At 55.7% G+C, this 7,684-nt stretch overlaps 1 pseudogene; it reads left to right on the top strand.

The window, feature by feature from the left end:
- Positions 1-860: 860 nt before the first annotated feature.
- Positions 861-7,150, top strand: LOC127207951 (sodium/potassium-transporting ATPase subunit beta-2-like; annotated as a pseudogene).
- The last annotated feature ends 534 nt before the right edge of the window (positions 7,151-7,684 follow it).

Raw genomic sequence — 7,684 nt, 5'->3', positions numbered from 1 at the left:
TTTCAAGACAGGGTTTCTCTATGTAGCCTTGGCCATCCTGGACTCACTTTGTAGACCAGGCTGGCCTCGAACTCACAGCGATCCGCCTGCCTCTGCCTCCCGAGTGCTGGGATTGCCTGCCTCTGCCTCCCGAGTGCTGGATTAAAGGCATGCACCACCACGCCCGGCTTTTTTCTGGTTTTTCGAGACAGGGTTTTCTCTGTGTAGCTTTGACTGTCCTGGTCTTGCTTTGTAAGACCAGGCTGGCCTTGAACTCATGGCGATCCACCTGCCTCTGCCTCCCGAGTGCTGGGATTAAAGGCGTGCGCCACCACCGCCTGGCTGTTGGCTCTGTTTTTTAACAATTAGACTTTATTATACAATCCAGCAATCCTCGGCTAAAAGGGTTAAAGGGAAAGAAGAGTCAACCTTCCAGTATCTGTTCCATGGGACAGGATGGATCCCCAAGTGTCTCTGGCCTGCACGCTGGTCTGGCTTGCAAATTGGTCTCTGCCCAAATCCACGTGCAATCCTGCTCCAAAAGATGCAGCTTTCTCCTCTCTCCTCTGCCTGCATCTCTCTCGGGCGGGCAATGTCCGGTCTGGGTCAGCATCCCTGCCCCCATCGATATTCGATTAGAAACACAATGGCCCAGCTGGAGTCCCCCAGTCCACTTCCTGAACTCAGACCCAGGATGGCTCCATTCAGTCTATCCGTGGCGTTTCCAAGGGCAAAGCTCCCCCCCCCCCCCCCCCCGCAAGACCGCTTTCACCAGGGACAAAGTTTACAATCCTTCCCACAACAATCAAAACACAGTCATCCCACCTGTAATCTCAATAGAGGACGAAGGATCGGGGTTCAGGGCAAACCTGGAGCTGGATATGACGGTATACACCTGCAACCCCAGGATCAGGGAATCCAAGCAGGAGGATCAGGAAGTTCAAATCCATCTTTGGATACTCCAGACCAGCAACGTTCTGCAGCAGCCTGGAGTAAGGGACACCCTGTCTCTAGAACAGAGCAAATCAAAGCGGCATGTTCTCTAAGCCCAGAACTTGGGAGGAAGAGGCAGGAGCACCGCATGGCCCAGCTTTATGTACAGATCAATTTCCTTCCCAGGATGCATAGGGTGGGAGAAGAGACGGGACTCCTGCAAGTTACGCTCTGGCCTCCGCAGCAAGTGGGTTTTGCTGTTCCTGACACAGAAAGAAAGAAGTGTGTGACATAAGCTTGCCGTCTCTGTCTTAGCGGCTCGCTTGGCTTCCTCAGAGCTGGAGCCACTAGTCAGTAACAGTTAAAGCTCTGGCAAATGTGGCGGTGGTGGGGGGGATCAGACCTGTGGGGGGGGTGCTGGGCGCGTGTAGAGCTGGGTGGCATTTCTGGGGCCTCACACATGTTCGGAAAGAGGGCAGGGAGTTCTGGGCAGGCACAGAGAAGGGGTAGGATGGGCAAGTGGACGGAAAAGAAGGGCGTCCTGCGGTGGCTTCTTACCCATCCCTGTGTTCTAGTTCCTGGCTCGCTCTTGTGTCTGGCGCTTTTCTCTATTCCTCTCACATTCTGCCCTCTGTTCCGGAGGCTTTCGAAGTAACTTTATCTTAGTCTTTTAATTCCCCGCCCCGTGCTCCTACTTCTGCATACCCATCAGCTTTCTTTTAAGGTTTATGCCTCTCAGAGTGTGATCTTTTCCTCCTTGGCTCCCCACCCAGGCACACCCTCTGTCCCCTTTTCCCACCTGTTTCCGTGTAGTACCTGGGTAGGGGTAAGGAAGAGCCCTCAAGGACTGAAAGACGCAGCAGGGGGCGGGCCCGATCCCTCTCCATATTTGCATATGTATGAGGTCTCCAGGGCGAGCACGAATAGGCGGGGTTCCTGAGGGGTGGGTGGGAAGGGGGCGGATACCCTCAGAGTCACCGAGTATAAAGACCCGTGCGCAGGGACCGCGCTCCCTGCACTGCTGAGGAGCGGAGCCCTCCGATTGGGGGCCCCCTATCTTGCTTGTCACCTCTCCCCCAACTGCTCGTCCCCGCCTCAGCTCCCACTGGCTGGGCCAACTGTGGTGTGGCTGTCGCAGTTTGTCGGAGAAGCCTTAATCGGCCACCTGCCGCGTTCCGCAGCCTCTTTGCATCTCGGATTTCGGGGCGGCTCCCTCCCCCATCTTTTCTTGCTTCTTTGCACCCCGCTTTTTCTGCATTTCGCTCGGGTTTTGTAGCCGTCTGGTTTTGCACCCCTTTTTGTTTTGCTTCTAGCCGGTGTGTCGGGTGAAGCTGCCTTGGCATCCCTTGCCCTGGTTATCTTTCCCTGTTTTGACAGTCCCCCCCTCTTCTATCGCAGTCGGGGGGGCCTAGCCTCGGCGCACCTTCGCTGCACTGCCAGCAGACCACAGCGCGTGGCTGTGCACCCCGGAATTTGCAACAGCTGCATATCTGATTGGAGTCATCCTCGCCTCACTCCCCGCGCGCGTTCGGTGCGTGGAGGGCTTTAGTGCGCGACGCCCCCGCTTCTCCGCAGCCCCCCGCAGCGCGCCGGGACTCGCCCTGTGCAGCCAAGATGGTCATCCAGAAGAGAAGAAGAGCTGCGGGCAGGTGGTTGAGGAGTGGAAGGAGTTCGTGTGGAACCCGCGGACGCACCAGTTCATGGGGCGCACCGGGACCAGCTGGGGTACGCGGGGCTGGCGCGGGAAAGGTGGTAGCTGACCGTCCGGCGACGCCTTTGGGGCGCAGGGTCCCGCGGGCGTCGCCCTAGCTCCCCTGCCGGGTCCCTGGCGTCCAGCTCCCACTGTCAGGCTTTGGACCAGGAGGGGCCCGAATCAGCGGTCTAATCTCTATGGCCGCTGCGGAGGCGGAGAAAGTAGGTCACTGCCGCCTGCCCGCCCCCCGCGGAGCCCCCTCGGGCGGGGGGTCGCGGGCTCTGCGCGCGTGTCCGTGCCGCGGCGCTCCCGCTCCGGCTCAGGCCCAGCGGCTGCACACGGTCATCATCACCCCCCCTCCCCGAAGAGTGTGCCCTAACTCTCCCTCTGGCTTTCCCTAGCTAGCCAACCTCGTCTATTTTTAGCTCTCACCCACCTCCTTGGACCCTGGGAACATTCATGAGGGGGCGGATCTACCAGGGGGGTCTTGGAGGGGGGGGCGTTCTTAGCAGCGGAAGTTGTTTGTCTGTATTCCACTATTGGGCGTTTGGAGCCTTCTGTGGCTGCTTTGTGGGTCGGGGGGGCTGCCAGAAGGGATGACACTTTTCCAGGCATGATGTTTTCAGATGTCAGAGGGAGCAGGGAGAAATGGTCACTACGCTGAGATGGGTACACCCTCAGGCAAGTGTTTCCATAGGACTCCATGCCTTGGGGGAACTTACCTCAGGGCCGTGCAAGGGTCTGCTGATGGGTGCAGGTGAAGTGAGGGGGTGACATTCTTGCAAAAGACAGTACCAAGCTGCAGAATTAAGGCACAAGGAGTCTGTGTGACATAATTTATAATACATCCACATTGATTGGACACAGTTTTCATCAGACCACCTACCCAAGGCCTAGGGGACTGTGAAAGGAGATCAGCGCAGCCCTTGTCCTCAAAGACCCTGTGGGATGGCAAGGACCAATGAACCAACGCTTGGAACAGTGTGTCTTCCTCACCCGTGAGGTCTAGGAGACGTGAGAGATGTGTCCAGGGGAGGCTTCTAGGGTGGCCTGTCTTCTTGACGCTGGCCAGGATCTCATGTGAGTTAAGGGTGAGGTGACTGCTGAGGTTCAGTTATGGCTGAGAGTTTTGTAACTGGGCCAGTGTTGCCTCTCATTCCAGGAGCTGCTCCCTCAGGGTGAGAAAGAGGGGTGGGGTGGGGGGGAGAGACAACAGAGAGAGCGATCTTTCTGTTAAGCCCCGGGACCCTAGGCTTGAGGTGGTAAGAACTTGGGCAAGGGGTTGGAGAGATAGCTTAGAGGTTAAGAACACTACCTGCTCTTCAGGAGGTCCAGAGTTCAATTCCCAGCACCCACATGGTGGCTCACAACCGTCTGTGATGGACTCTAATTCCCTCTCCTGTTGTACATGAAATGGAGTGCTCATATACATAAAATAAATGAGTAAATCTTTCTGAAAATTGGTCCTATGTAATCACCCAGACATTCCAGCAGCAGTTCGGAGTGCAGAGCTCAAGGCTGTATCCTAAGGTGTAATTTAAAAAAAAGAAAGAAAAAGAAAGAACTTGGCGAGAATGGTGACCAGCTCACTACCTTTGTGCTAGGGCAGCTCTAAGCCTGGGTTCCAACGCAGCAGGGACAAGACGCTAGGCCTTCTCAGGACCAAGCACGGTTGAGAAGTTGGAAATGTAATTAGAGGCAGAATGACAGTGGCCTATTCTTGGAGTTGTCACAACAACTACAGTTTAGGTCTCTCGTGGCCTCCAGAAGGTCGGACTTGACTGCGCCTCAGGAGGAGGCTTGGATTCAGGGCTGGAGCTGGCTCTGTAGGCCTCCGGCTTGTGTCCTCTGGCTCCCAGGGGAAGGCCCTAAGATATCCTGTTGCTCCTTGTCCTATCCCAGCACACAGCTTGAGAGGGAAGAAGGGCTGAGTGGGGTGGTGGGCGAGGTAGGCCATGAAGGAGATGTGGGACCCTGCTGACTCTACTTCCTCCGCCCGAGCCTTCATCCTCCTCTTCTACCTCGTCTTCTATGCTTTCTCACGGCCATGTTCACCCTCACCATGTGGGTGATGCTGCAGACTGTCTCTGACCAACACTCCCAGTACCAAGATCGGCTGGCACACCAGGTGAGCTAAGCGGTACCCCCCTTCACCCGCAGCCCCCCACCCCCCCGCACAGCACAGCTGTGCCCTCACAAAGAGCGTACAGTTGTTTCCAGGAGTGTCATGGGGGAGTTTCTCGAACTGGGCCCTTCCTTCCCATGCCGTGCAGGCAGGTGTGTGTGTGTGTGTGTGTGTGTGTTCTGGAGAAGTGGCGATGCCACAGGAGACTGTCCCTCCCCCAGAGGAAGGGCAGCTTCAGATCTTCGCCCCATCCCCTCGTCTGGTGTGTGTCTCATCTTATGTGTGACTCCAGTCTTTGCTCCTGTCGGCCCTAGGCTTGATGATTCGCCCCAAGACTGAGAACCTTGATGTCATTGTCAACATCAGTGACACCGAGAGCTGGGATCAGCACGTCCAGAAGCTCAACAAGTTCCTGGAGCGTGAGTGCGGGGGGTGGGGAGTGGGGTGAGGGGTGGCTAGTCCAGGACCTTGCAGGAGGGAGGGGCAGACAACTGAGGACACTCCAAGTGGGACATCACCGGGCCTCTGAATTCTCTATTTCCTTCCCACTGCCCAGCTTACAACGACTCCATCCAAGCCCAGAAAAATGATGTCTGCCGCCCTGGGCGATATTATGAGCAACCAGATAACGGGGTTCTCAACTACCCAAAACGTGCCTGCCAATTCAACACGGACCCAGCTGGGCAACTGCTCTGGCATCGGGGACCCTACCCACTATGGTTACAGCACCGGGCAGCCCTGTGTCTTCATCAAAATGAACCGGGTGGGTAACCATGACATTGGTCCCTAGGGAGGAGGGAGCTGTGGCCACTGCCATCTGTTAACTAATGTGCCCTTTCATTGGGGTTAATGGGCATTAAGAGGTTTTGGTTGATAGAAGAGGTGGGGCTATTGGGAGCTAAGCTGGGGAGCTGGAAGGCTGGACATCAAGGTGTGACAATATCTCTCTCTTTTCTCCCAGGTCATCACTTTTATGCAGGGGCGAACCAGAGCATGAATGTCCACCTGTGTGGGGAAGGTGAGTGTGTGGGCCCTCCCGCCCCCGCCCACCTGCTCACACATCCAGCTTTCTGAGCTCTTGACCCGTATCTCCCTGTCTTTTTTGCTTTCAGAGGCCCCAGCACTATAGGGATAAGGGGTAAGAGAGGGCTCCTCCTGCAGCGGTAGCGCTAAGGGGCTCTTAGCCTGTTGCTTCTCTCTAGGATGCAGAAACCCTGTTCTCCTGGGGACAGACCCGTCCCCTCCTGCACCAAAGCCCTGGCCTCTGGCTCCTTCCGTGTGTCTGTTCTTTTCCCCTCAGTTGTGTGTGTTGCTTCCACTCTCCCTTCCATCTTGCCTTGTTTCTCAGGTCCCTTTAAGTGTCAGTAGCTGCTGACCGGTTAGCATCATTTGCTGCAGCTAGTCGTCCTTGGAACCCTGCACCTGACTCTGTCCTCTCTAGAAAGTTGCTGCCCCACCCCCACCCGGTCACCCTCCTCCTCCTCCTTCCTACCCAGCCCTTACTGTTTATCTGTTCTTTCTTGGCTCTGCTCCAGAGACTGATTCCCAAGGATGGGGTAAGAACTTGGGCTTGATAGTGGGGTAGAAGGCCTCCACTGTGTAGGCACCCTTAGAATTCCTAGTCTGATGGGGAGGCAGGCTATCCCTCCGTGTAGATGTGCAGAAATGAGTGCGCTCGTGTGTGCGCGCGTGCAAACACACACACACACACACACACACTCCCTTCTACAGAGCAGAGGCACGTCTCAAAACAAATTTTTTTTATTATTATTATTTTTATTATTATTATTATTATTATTATTTTTGTTTTTCGAGACAGGGTTTCTCTGCGTAGCCCTGGACTCGCTTTGTAGACCAGGCTGGCCTCGAACTCACAGCAGTCCCCTGCCTCTGCCTCCCAAGTGCTGGGATCAAAGGCGTGCGCCACCACAGCCCATCAAGAAGACAATTTGAGAGGAATTATTTAGGGTGAAGGAGGTGCAAGGCAAGGCCTTGTGAGCCCTTCCAAGTGCCGCTGTTCTTAACATCCCCTCCCCTTAACCTTCTGGCAACCCCCGCAGAGAGATGAGGATGCCGAGAACCTTGGCCACTTCGTCATGTTCCCGGCCAATGGCAACATCGACCTCATGTACTTCCCCTACTACGGCAAAAAGTTCCACGTAAGTCCAGGGACGGTCCTTGGCGGGGCTCCCAATGGGGGTCTTGGGAAAGAGGCCAAGGTGCCGCAGGCTTAAGTCCTTGTCTCCTCTGGCCTAGGTGAACTACACACAGCCCTTGGTGGCCGTAAAGTTCCTGAATGTGACCCCCAACGTGGAGGTGAATGTCGAATTGTCGCATCAATGCTGCCAACATCGCCACCGATGACGAGCGAGACAAGTTCGCGGCCGTGTGGCCTTCAGCTTCGAATCAACAAAGCCTGAGGCCCTCCCTCCTCCCCCACCCACCCCCACTTTCCCGTGGATACTTCTGGAATGCTCCTTGACCCTGCCTGACCCCTCCCTCGCCCACCCCAAAGGTATTTTTTATAACAGAGCTATGACTCGTTTGAGCCTCACTTCCCTTTCCTCAACCCAGCCCGCCATCCATCCACACAGTGTCCAGCATCTTCCAATCGTAGCTTAGCCAGAGACAGATGGGCTACCAAGATGGCCGCAGAGGAGTCAGGAACTGGAGTTGTCATTACTCAGTGACTGAGAGGACTTGCCTAGCGTGCCTGCGGGCCTTAGTGCCACTGGGGTTTTTTCTAGTTTGAGATTATGAGTGACATGCCCTTACAGCTTCTGCTCCGTCTTGTACTCCCATCCCCTGAGAGCTATAGAAAATAGCCATGTGCCCGCTCACCTATGCACTCATCCCCTACCCTGTACCCCCACCATCCTCACCACAGTTCAGCCCTCTGCTTCCCAAATACAGCCTTCCCTCCTTTTATAGCGGTCGCTCTAGCCACTTTCCTT

This window comes from Acomys russatus, chromosome 25 (genome assembly GCF_903995435.1).
Source record: "Acomys russatus chromosome 25, mAcoRus1.1, whole genome shotgun sequence".
Lineage (NCBI taxonomy): Eukaryota > Metazoa > Chordata > Mammalia > Rodentia > Muridae > Acomys > Acomys russatus.
Note: the sequence above shows the minus strand (reverse complement) of the source record. Positions and strands in the feature narration are given on the sequence as shown.